The sequence below is a fragment of the Leptonychotes weddellii genome, chromosome X (genome assembly GCF_054177405.1).
Source record: "Leptonychotes weddellii isolate Sample4059 chromosome X, ASM5417740v2, whole genome shotgun sequence".
NCBI lineage: Eukaryota > Metazoa > Chordata > Mammalia > Carnivora > Phocidae > Leptonychotes > Leptonychotes weddellii.
Window position 1 is genome coordinate 12,035,919 of NC_138385.1, and position 12,164 is coordinate 12,048,082.

Sequence of the window (12,164 nt, forward strand, 5' to 3'; positions counted from 1 at the left end):
CTAGAAGAGGTATCCTCTGGCAAGTCACCTTACCTGTGTGAGCCCCAATTTTCTCTTCTATAAAATGGGATTAATATCCACACCGCCTATCTTATGGTGAGTATAGAGCACATGTAATTGTTAACTTAGGTTAGACCATTACCAGTATTTGTTCATTTCTCACATACACAAGCAGTAATTTCCTGTGGTTCAAACAAGATGCAGACTGTGAGGTCTTCTTTATCAATGTACTCTTGGCATCAAGTACAGTGTCTGGCACAGGGGAAGCACATCCAAAAAACATTTTAATAGATTTATCGAGGTATGATTGATGTACAATAAACTGTCCATAGTTCAACTCTACAATCTGTTAAGTTTTGATATGTATATACCTGCAAACTATCATCACAACCAAGATATAATGAACCTATCTACCACTTCCAAAAATACTCCTCAAGAAATACTGGTTGGAGAAATAAGAAACCATGTCCTACTGCTGTAGAGACTACAAAACACCAATGCCAAGGGATTATTGCTAAAGCCCAATGAGGAGACTTATTCCTCACCCCTATACTCAGGGTGCAGGGCCCTGCGAAGGAGAGCAGGCAAAGGAAACCTGGACCATGAGGGGTTTGGGGGTCACAAAGGCAATGATGCTCCTGATGGCAGAATCCACTGCCTATCTGAGGGAATTAATACACTGATAGAGCTCCAGGTCACATTCCCAGCTTTGGTACCAACTGACTTAGAATGTTGGGTAGTTTTGTTTGCCCAATTCTTTTTTTTTTAAAAGCCTCATTGATCAGGAAAACATTTTAGAGCTGATGTATAGGCACAGCTCTCATTCTTTTATGCAATTTTCTTTTTACATTGTCTTTAGCAATAAACTTGGACAGAGATGGATGGTAAAGAGTGCTAAAATAAAACCGAACTGTAACTTCGAGTGATTTCACAGCCAAGATGGGGTGCTTTACTCATATTTATGACAGTATGCAGTACTGGAAACTTCCACAGGGCAGTAGGGGCTGCCTAATTAGCTGGGGAATTGGAGATTGTCCAGGCCTCATCTAAGTGGGGCAAACCTAAGAGCTCACCTCTACCTCAAGTGAGTTAGAGAACTGAGGACAGTCCCAATTTCACCCTGAACTTTGGCTTTGCTTTGCCTAGGACAACTGAGTCTAAAGGCATAAGCTTACCCAGCCACTCACATTTGCATTTCACCCTGGCCCTGTCCAGATCAACTCGGCTTTCCATGTGGAAGTCAAAATACTGTGAGTCATGAGAAGTTCAGGAATGTCTGTTTCTACAGTAAGAGCAAAAGAACAACATGGACTATTTCAAATTCATGTGAGAAATTGAGGCTCCCTAGTGAGAGGGCCCAGCAGATGCCTACCTTTTAGTATTTTCTTTCAGTGACTGGATATTTTATGGCATATTGGAGACAGATAGGATCGTTGAGATTACTACACTCAATTGTCTTTCAACTGTCTTTCAATAGCAGAATCTAGAATACAAAGAAAAATTTACATGGAAATTCAATATATACAACTATATATATATATATGTATACTCAGTTGCATTATATATATATATATATGAACAGTCAGTTGCATTATACACACACACACACACACACACAAAGTAGATTAGATTGAAATTGGGGGTGAAGGTATCTACCCTCTCACTACCTTGAGAGTTCCAGAGGCACCTTCATGGACTCTTAGGATTGTGATGAGCAATATTTGAATTTTCTAGTTTCTCTGAGTCTTAGCTTCTTCCTTTGTAAAATGGAAGAATGTTAGTGTCAGGGCGCCTGGGTGGTCAGTCAGTTAAGCATCTGCCCTTGGCTCCGGTCATAATCCCAGAGTTCTGAGATTGAGCCCCATGTCGGGCTTCCTGCTCAGCGGGGAGTTGGCTTCTCCCTCTCCCTCTGTCCTCCCCCCTCCCCTGACCTTGGCTTGTGCTCTCTCTTGCTCTCTCTCAAATAAATAAATAAAAATAAAATCCTTAAAAAAAAAGAATGCTAGTGTCTACCTCCTAGGGTAGTTGTGAAGACCAAATGAGATAATATATTAAAGCATTTACATAGTGTCTAACATATGGAAAACTTTCTTTTTTTAAAAAAAGGTTTTATTTATTTATTTGAGAGAGAATGAGAGAGAGAGAGCATGAGAGGGGGGAGGGTCAGAGGGAGAAGCAGACTCCCTGCTGAGCAGGGAGCCCGATGCGGGACTCCATCCCGGGACTCCAGGATCATGACCTAAGCTGAAGGTAGTCACTTAACCAACTGAGCCACCCAGGCGCCCCTAACGTATGGAAAACTTTCACTAAAAAGGAATGTCCTTCTCTTCTCATGCCCCTGGGCCTGTCACTTTGTAAACAGGAGAACCACGTCCTAGAGAGTGAAGTGATTGCCCTCAGTCAGAGAGCAAGTTAGTACTGTTCCTAAAGCACCTTCTGCAACTTCCTCCCACTCCAGTGTGCTTTTCAATAAACCACAGTTGTTCCCTGCCCTCTGCTGAAACTGTGATTGAAAAAATAATGTGCTTGGTCCCCAATGCCTCTGAGATGCTCTCTGGTCAAATCCTGAGAACAGAATAAAGAAAGTTGCCCTCTAAGCATCACATAAATAAGTAAAGAAGGAGCCCGGCTGTTTTTCAAGCACACAGTTCTGTTAGCTGTAAGTCATCCTAAATCCATAGACTACTAAATTCATAGAATCTAAATGATAGTGACAGTCTCCCAGAAAGCCAACACACCTAGACAGTAAGCAACTTAACAGAGGTGCTGCTTATAAAGTCACAAAAAGCATTCTGTACCACCTCTGCATAGTATCAAAACCATTAATCAAGGCATTAATGTTGAGTGACCTGCAAAATGGCAGAGCCTTGCATATGTGATCTGACTGCATTGGTCTTTGAACATGACTTTGAATGCCTTTCTAAACTGAATAGTCCTTACCCATTAGCATTTGGTGAATTCAGGCAAACAAGACTCAGAGGAACCCCAAAAGCACTCTATTTCAGTATGTTTTATCACAGTAGAAGTGTATTTAAAGTAGCCCAAGGGGTGCCTCGATGGTGCAGTTGGTTAAGTGTCTGACTCTTGGTTTTGGCTCAGGTCATGACCTCTGGGTCATGGGATCAAGCCCTGTGTCAGGCTCCGTGCTAGTTTGTGGAGCCTGATTGGGATCATCTCCCTCTCCCTCTGCCCCTCCCATTTTTTATTTATTTGATAGAGAGAAAGAGAGAGAGCACAAGTAGGCAGAGCGGCAGGCAGAGGGAGAGGGAGAAGCAGGCTCCCTGCTGAGCAGAGAGCCCCATGCGGGACTTGATCCCAAGACTCCAGGATCATGACCTGAGCCGAAGGCAGATGCTTAACCAACTGAGCCACCCAGGTGCCCCTAAATAAATAAATCTTAAAAAAAATAAGAAGCTCTTCTACAGTCCCTCCATAATTTCAGCCATTTTTTCAAAAAAGAGTAATTAATATGTCATCATTATTCAACATGTGGAGTGTTCATTCCCACCCTCCCCTAAATGAAATGCTATTTAAAATCAAGTAAGATTCTAATTTCCATACTCTGGCTGAGATTTGTAGTGTGGAGCTAGGCAGCTTGAAGGGAGCTTTGGCATTCCTCTCAGCCAGGCCTCCCTGCTACTACACGATAAAGCCATCTTGTCCATAAATGGAGACACTTTGCATATTGGTTAGAAACTCCTCAGGCATGCCAGTAAATTGCGCCAGCCCTGCCAATAAGCACAGATAATCTATGCCGTCACTTTCCCGTGAGCCCAGGGCCAAATGTTTTCCATGTCTGTATAAAATGTATGTGTCTCTGATGGATGATGACATTCCTTTTTCATTTACAAACACAGAAACCCATGAAATCCAGTGGAATTGCAGATAGAATTCAGATGACAGATCTAATTCTATATGCAAAGAATTGTTTTGGGGGGCAGGATTCACACATTGGAAGGTATTGGTTATATTGCTGGAATAATGGATCCCAGATTTCTGTGGCCTGTGATTTACCATGCTGAGTTAAAATAAGAGGTGAAAGAGAGCACCTGGCTGGCTCAGTTGGTAGGGCATGTAACTCTTGATCTCAGAGTCATGAGTTCAAGCCTCACAATTGGGCATGGAGCCTACTAAAAAAAGAAGGAAGGAAGGAAGGAAAAAAGAGAGTAAGAGATGGAAGTCATTGTGACTTTCTTGATACCAGTTGTCATGTAGGTTGTCATAGCAAACTTCCGATTCTCACCTCTAATTAGACAATTATCAATTGACAAGGAAATAACTTCTTGGAATTATGAAGGCTCAGAATCAGGTGTGACTTTTCATAATTGAAAAATGGGTAAAAATGAATTGCTAAAATGAAACATCATTTGGAAATTTCATAAAACATATGGAGCTATTTTACATGGGAAACCCTAGCTTCTCAAAAATAAAGTAACAGGCTAACTAGAACATCAAGTGTCTTTGCTTTAGGCTGGAGTTTTATGAGCTTAGTATGCTTTAACTGGTCACCTCACATTCATCAGAAGCTCTTATTGACAGATCCCTATGTAGTTAATCACTTAAATATGAGAAAATAAATTACTACTTACTAAAAATCAGTTTGTATAGTGGGTTTAGTATTTCAAATCATGGAGTCCATGGTATTATTGAGGGTGAGAATAGGGATTTTTTTTAAAGTCTTTGGTTGTGAGAAGGTTGTAACTCACTGAACTTATCAAAAGCCCTTGTTTTAAAAACAATCAAACTGAGGCATGAAACATTACTGTCCCTTATTGGTCATCCTGGATCATTTATAATTGCAAGGGTAATAGCTTATGTATTAATACTGCCTGTCTCAGCACCTCCCCTAATACATTCCTTTTCTCTGTCCATCAGCCCTTGATTTAATCACTCACTCTACTGAGGAAAGAAGTTTCAAATTTGAGTCATTGTTCTTAAATTCCCCAGTCCAATTTATTCACTTTTCTTTGGCTGTTATCTACACAGTTGAGTGGGTCTACCATTTTAACTGAATTGATTAGTCAATTCAGTTAAAATATCACAGGGTATTTCATCCATCCCAATGGAGTCACACTAGATGCAGTGAAGTATAAATAGATCAGAAACCCCCTCTGTACTGGTAAAAATCTCAGCAACTCCTAGGCTGAAAGTAGTAGGTCAGGAATATGGTATTTTATCACTAACCTAGAAGAAAAGAGGAACACCCAGCTCCTTAGAGATCTTCCTCTGTTTCTAGCTAGCACCATCTCTACTTTCTCCTTCTGGCTTAGGCCATGTTTCCCAAGAAACAGACTTTGAGATGAAAACTAGTGTACAGGTGTTTTCTTGGGCAGTGCTGTCCAAACAGCACTGTAAAGGAGTGGAGGAAGCAGGATTTAGTGGAGGGAGGTTCTACTGAGATGCAGTTGCAACAGAGGTCTCAGCTCATCTAGAGTTCTAGAGCTGGGATGGGCCTTTTGAGTTGTTCTCAATAAACATAATGGGTCCTGGCTTTCTATACCCATGTTGCCAGGTTCTGGATGTGGACTGTCCCTGGGGAGTAAGAGTAGCCTTGGGTGAAGAAATTCCCTTTGGATGACAGTGATTCTCAGAGAGAAACTCAGCTTGAAGCTTTCAGCAGCTAACACTCTAGTTAGGATAATGAGCACCTCTTTCCTGATGTGGGAATCTGAGAATACATCAGACATGTATTACACCTTGTTGCCCTTAACCTTCCTTGGGTACCCCTCCTGCCCCGCATGGACAATGTCCCCTCTGCATCATTCCCCTAGAAAGAGGAACCTAGAAAGTAGAGCTAGACTTCCTTTCCCCACAAATCCTCCTTATAGCTGGTACAGCATTTTTGAGGCTGGCCAGCTAGGGTTAATGTGAAGTTTATAGCTGATGGACAGAGAAAAACGAATAGTCCCAGTGTGTGTGTTTGAAGTTCCTTTCATTATTTAAGGAGCTTTCTTTTGCTATTCAGTTATATAAAGATTAGAAGACAAAGTGGAGTCAACAAAAGAAATGAATCATTTGAATAGCATGATTGCCATTCTGCAGTGATCTGAAAAATCCAATATCACCATTTAAATCAGATTCACTTTTGTCTAGAGAAAGAGACTTGACCTTTTCCAGCGGACCTAAGTAGAAGGTCAGACAGACTAAGAAAATGCTTCAACCTTCTTCAAGTTTCTTTTTATTCTTTTAGCCTTCCTTTGTTCCCATCTATTCTGCATTTTTAACTTTTTTCTGCACTGAAAATCTGTTTATCAGACGGTGTCTACATGAAGCCAAAGTAAGTATCTGAAAACAAAAATTCTATTAGTTTAGTTAGTTGAAAGAGTATATATTCCTTTCACCCTTGCAAGTACTGGCTGGATTTAAATAGGCATGTGTGTAGGGGCACAGCCATTAAAGTTATGGGGAAATTTTGACATACCACACTTTAGAAGTGTCTTTACATAAGGTATGGCTTCTCAAGCTACAGATTATAGCTTACCAAGCAAGCAGCAAAGTTGGATTGTAATATTCTCAATCTTGCTTTCTGTGTTTCAGTATATGGCATCAAAGATCATTGGTCCAAACAGTCATGCTTCATGATAAGTTAGGAATTGTTCACTAAAACTTCATCGCCCCTCAAAAATCCAAATGGTAAGTTAACCATTTGGAAACAAATGAAGGCAAAAGAGCTGTCATTTTAGGGTTAATTTCTTCTTAATTTGGTTTGTATTAAGAGGCCTGCCAGAGGAAAGAGTGAACAATTTAGAATTTCACATTTCTATGTTCTAATCCCAGCAGAAGATAACTAGCAGTTACATATTTGGCTTTAACTGAAGCATTTTGTGAATCCTAACCTTGATGCCACTGAGCCAGAGTTTATTTACTATGGACTGTTGTTGGAGGAGAAGAAGAGATTGTTAGAGCAGATTCTTCTTTCCTCTTGTGAAATAAATCGATAATGTGATTTTCGAAACATCAAATACTTTTGCAAAGAAATGATCTGGTGATGTGCCCAAAAATCTCTGGCTGTGGAAATGTTGACACATCTCTAGGATTTGACTACATCAAAGAGTTGTCTTAATACCTGTCAACACATCGTGTTTCTGCATCTCAGTTTTCATATATTGCAAGAAAACTATCAACATTTGCTTCGTTACATAGTACATTTGAGGGAGGAATGAGAAGAAAAAGTAAAACTGTGTTGGAGGTCATACTTCCTTCTTTGGTTTTAGCTGACACACCCATTCTCACATTCCTTGAAACTCCTCCCACTTTTAAGCTTCAGGACAATGTAGGTTAATTTCTCTCTGATTTCCTTCTTGATCTCATTTGATAGTTTCTCGTTTTTACTCTCTGGTAAACCATGAGCATCTTCAAAGATTCAATCATCAGCCTCTGCTTTTCTCTAGCCACACTCACTCCTTTGGGAGAGGTGGTCTATCTGAGACCAAAGCTGCAAAGCCAGCTGACCTCTCCCTCCCTACGATCCAGTCCTGTATCTTCATCTCCAGGTCTTCTGTCTTCTTCGAGCATTCAAGACCTATGACATTTTCTTTCTTTTTTTTTAAAAGATTTATTTATTTATTTATTTATTTATTTACTGAATGACTTATTTATTTGAGACAGAATGAGAGAGAGAGAGAGAGAACAGAAGGAGCAGAGGGAGAGGGAGAAGGAGAGAAGCAGACTCCCTGCTAAGTGGAAAGCCCAATGTGGGGCTCGATCCCAGGATCCTGAAATCATGACCTGAGCAGAAACCAAGAGTTGGCTGCTTAACCAACTGAGACACCCAAGTGCCCTGACATTTTCTTCTTATAAATGTCCATGGTACTTACTGTCTGCCTATATTTCTCTCTCATTTGTTCAAAAGTTTTCTTATCTGTAAAATGGGGATAACTATAGCACCTATTTCATAGAGTTAGGTGCTCAATAAATGTTTTTTGTAATAACTATTAAAAGTTCTAGCTCCCAGATTGCCCAGTGCAGAGTTTCAGATATGGCAAATACTCACAGTGTCCTTGAAACATACCTATGCACCTTACGATACTGAAGTCCTAACTATCTTCTTCAGAATATTAACCAGTCCTCAGATCCTTATCATTCTTTATTCCACATGTTATGCTCTATCTATACATCACTTCTTTCAGTCCCTTCAACTAGCAAGCCTTTTTTCCATGGTTTCTCACTGTCTTAATCTGCTTTGCATATGCCATTCCCCCTACTGAGTACCTACTGCCATCCCTCACTTCTCACATTCCTTAGGCCTTAACTTAGATATCACTTCCTCTAAAAAGTCTGATTATTCCCCAAGTCCAGGTTGGATTCCCTTTCTAGGCACTCCCATAGGACCCATCACTGTACAGTGGATTATAATAGCCTTTTATCTGTTTCTATTTCCCACTAGGTCATAAGTTCTCTGGGGTCAGAGACCTTTTCTGTCTTATTTAGTATTATAATCCCACTGTCTGGCCCAGGATCTGATACATAGCAGTTGCTTAAAAAAATGAGTGAATGTTGTTTTTGTAATATCTTGCCAACACAAACATACACACACAGTTGCCTCTTGTGAACTGCCCTTGAAATTCATTTAAACCTTATTCTGCAATGGGAAACTCTGACATAGGAGCATATACTATATACTTCTCCAGGAAGAACATTTACTTATCCAAAGTAGATATAGAAATAAAATCTCTAGGGTCTTCACAGACTCCTATAGCCCTGATTAGCTGTAGCCATTACCAACCTCTACGTATCTCACCCTGCGAAGGTGCCTGAGTTTCTCCAGTTCAAGGCATTGCCAATCTCAAACCACAGGACCATCCTCAGAGACAACAATCAAAAGGGAGTGACAAGGAGAGGAAAGAGGAGTCAAGCTAAATCCTTTCGTTTGTCATAAAATTTTCTGCAGCCAGGATTGGTCAATAGCTTGGCACTTAATAGAGCCTTGTGTTCCCTGATATCTTTTTGGGATATAAGTTAAATAATGACTAGGAGAATGTGCCAGGTACTGAATCATCAAAAGATACAATTATCAGCAAAGCTGGTGCTTTGGGAGAAATAGATCCAGTTGCACCCAATTCTTTTGCACCTGCCATCTTTTTTTTCTATAAAAATAACTTAATAAATTTGCTGTTCTTCCAGAATCTGACCTACCTTGCCAGAGAACTGACATCTTACAGCCAGAAAGCCTGACTATGAAACACTTCAGAAAATTGAAGGTAAGTAACCATTTCCATTTTCTGGAGTTTAGGGTTCTAATAAAATCAGAAATTACTAGGAAAAGAAGTCAACAGCACTTTTCATATTTAAACTTGTTAGGGAGTTTTAGTATCAAGGAATGAATGTGTCACCCAGCAGATGAGCCTCTAGGATGAATTTGATTAATTCTCCACAACAGCAAAATTGCATAATCAGATGGTGCTGCTTAAGGCCTTCTCTTGCTTTGTTGTTGAATAACCTAAATTGTGTAACCTCTAGTGGATTTCTACTCTGTCAAGTATCAAAGATCATCCCTACAGATAGAAAGAGAATATTTTCTTTTGGGTTGCATGTGAGCTCAGTGGGAAGGGTAAAACTGGATGTATGTACTTTATTAAATTTAGCTCCCTCATGACAGGAATATGCTAGAATCAGTGACATTTCAAATATGGTGACCACAAAAATGAGAGGAAGGGAGCTCTATCAAATAAAGAAGATTTTGGTTCCAATCTTAACTACTAGCTTGCTGTGTTAACTTGGGCAAGTTTTTTGCTCCCTTTGGGCCTCAGTTTTTGCTTCTGCACAGTGAGAGATACTAGACATTCTCATTGATGATCTCTAGGTTCTTTATACCTCATGAAGCCCAATAAGTCAGTTAGTTAAATGTCTCAGGTGATAGCATTTAGGGCTCAAATTAACTGGATGGTTCTCTCAATTCTGCAATTAACTTTGTGTGTGGCTGCCTTACACCAAATATCTGGATGATGTCTTCTTTTCACTTCCCATCTGGGTGTTTGAGTGCCAGGTAGATGTTGAATTTGTGGATCTAAGCCATACTGGCTAATATCAGTTGAATAAAGGGCTAACTTTTTGCTTACAGAATACAGTTGATCCCCGAACAATGTGGGATTAGGGGTGCTGACCCCCTGCACAGTTGAAAATCTGTATATGACTTTTTACTTCCCCCAAATTAACTACATATAGACTACTGCTGACCAGAAGACTTACCAGTAACATGAACAGTCGATTAACACATATTTTGTATGTTATATATATTATATACTGTAAAGTAAGTTAGAGAAAAGAGAAGGTTATTAAGAAAGTCATAAGAAGGAGAAAATACAGCAGTGTACCGTATTTATCAGGAAAAAAATCCACATATAAGTGGACCTACATAGTTCAAACCCATGTTGTTCATGCATACATTTCCTAGAACAACTTGTACCATTTATTTATATTGGAATCTGGTCTACATTTCATATTTGGCAGCAGGTTGGCACTGATAAGTGCCTGTTTATACTCATATTCTGTCACCCCTTCAAACTACAGAATAATTAAATTGACTTTTACTATCTATAAACAGTGTTGTCCTGACTGGAACTGTAATAGACTCTAAAGAGAATAAATTTTAAGAGGTCACTTTTCTCTGAAAATCCTTTTATTATTTCCCTTTTTTCACCCAATATGGAAATGTGGCTTACGCTGTATGTCAGTTAGGCTCTCTCTGGGAAGCAGATGATGAAACAGAGGAATGCAAAGGTTTATTGGAAGTAATGCCTGTGAAGGGTAAAAGGAGGAGTAAGCAGAAGTGGGTAGGGCAAGACTTTAGACTATGATGCTACTGTGAAAGGAAAAGGAACAGGAAGTAGGATAAGACAAGAGAGAGTCAGACTGAGGCTCAGATTCACAAAGCCTCATCCAAACTAATGTAGTGCTCTCAAGAAAAAATGTTGTATTAATAGAGTCTCATGATGGAAAGAAATTACCAGGCCCTAATACCTCTGCACGTGCTCAGTCATTGGCTGGAGGATGACCATGAAGAGCACGGCAAACTCTGAAGGTGGAGGCTGTCAGATAAACACATTCCTTACAGCTGAATGACAAATCCTTTTTTTTTTAAAGATTTTATTTATTTATTTGACAGAGAGAGACACAGTGAGAGAGGGAACACAAGCAGGCGGAGTGGGAGAGGGACAAGCAGGCTTAATGCGGAGCAAGGAGCCTGATGCAGGGCTCGATCCCAGGACCCTTGGATCATGACCTGAGCCGAAGGCAGATGCTTAACAACTGAGCCACCCATGCGCCCCTGAATGACAAATTCTTGAAGAGAGATCCAGGCAGAATACCTCCATAACTGCCAGAAATGCCATTTTTCATTATATTCCAATTTGAGCCTACAATAATTTGCTTCCCATATTAAGCCTAAACTTTTGTCTAATTTCAAAGAGAATAAAATACTTAGGATTAAGTTTTACAAAAGAAGTGTAAAATGCATATTTTGGAAACTACAAAATATTGTTGAAAGAGATTAAAGAAGACCTAAATAAATGGAAGCCTATCTCTTGTTCATGGATTGGGAGATTTAGTATTGTTAAAATTACAATACTCCTCAAATTGATCTATAGATTCAAGGCAATATCTGTCAAAACTCCAACTGTATTTTTGGTTCTTTTTGCAAAAATGGATGAGCTGATCTGGAAACTCAACGGATTCTGAACAACCAAAACAATCTTGAAAAAGAATAAAGTTGGAGGATTCACACTTCTGATTTCAAAATTACTATACAAAGCTACAACACTCAAAACAGTCTGGTACTAGCAGGGTGCCTGGGTGGCTCAGTGGGTTAAGTGGCCGACTCATGATTTCAGCTCAGGTCATGATTGAGATCAAGCCCTGTGTTGGGCTACATGCTGGGCATGGAGCCTGCTTAAGATTCTCTCTCTCCCTGGTCTTCTGCCCCTCCCCACCCCCCCAAAAAAGCAGTCTGGTACTGGCATAAGGATAGACCTATAGATCAATGAAATAGAACTTCAAATCCAGAGATAAACTTATTCATCTATGGTCAGTTGATTTTTGACAAGGGTATCAAGACTATTTAATGGTAGAAAAAATAGTGTTTTCAACAAATGATGCTGGGACAACTGGATATCCATAGGCAAAAGAATGAATTTGGATGCCCACTTTATACCATATTCAAAATTAAA

The 12,164-nt window shown here is 39.8% G+C and overlaps 1 protein-coding gene across 2 annotated transcripts in view; it reads right to left on the reverse strand.

The window, feature by feature from the left end:
• Nucleotides 1-12,164, reverse strand: part of LOC102728655 (putative MAGE domain-containing protein MAGEA13P) — a 235,361-nt gene that overhangs the window by 193,423 nt on the left and 29,774 nt on the right. Inside the window, exon 2 of one of the 2 annotated variants that reach the window (XM_081809402.1) lies at nt 1,373-1,483. The exons of the other annotated variant lie outside the window; for it this stretch is intronic. The gene's annotated coding sequence lies outside the window, so the exon portion shown is untranslated. The remainder of the gene's footprint in view (nt 1-1,372; nt 1,484-12,164) is intronic. 2 annotated transcript variants of the gene reach the window in all.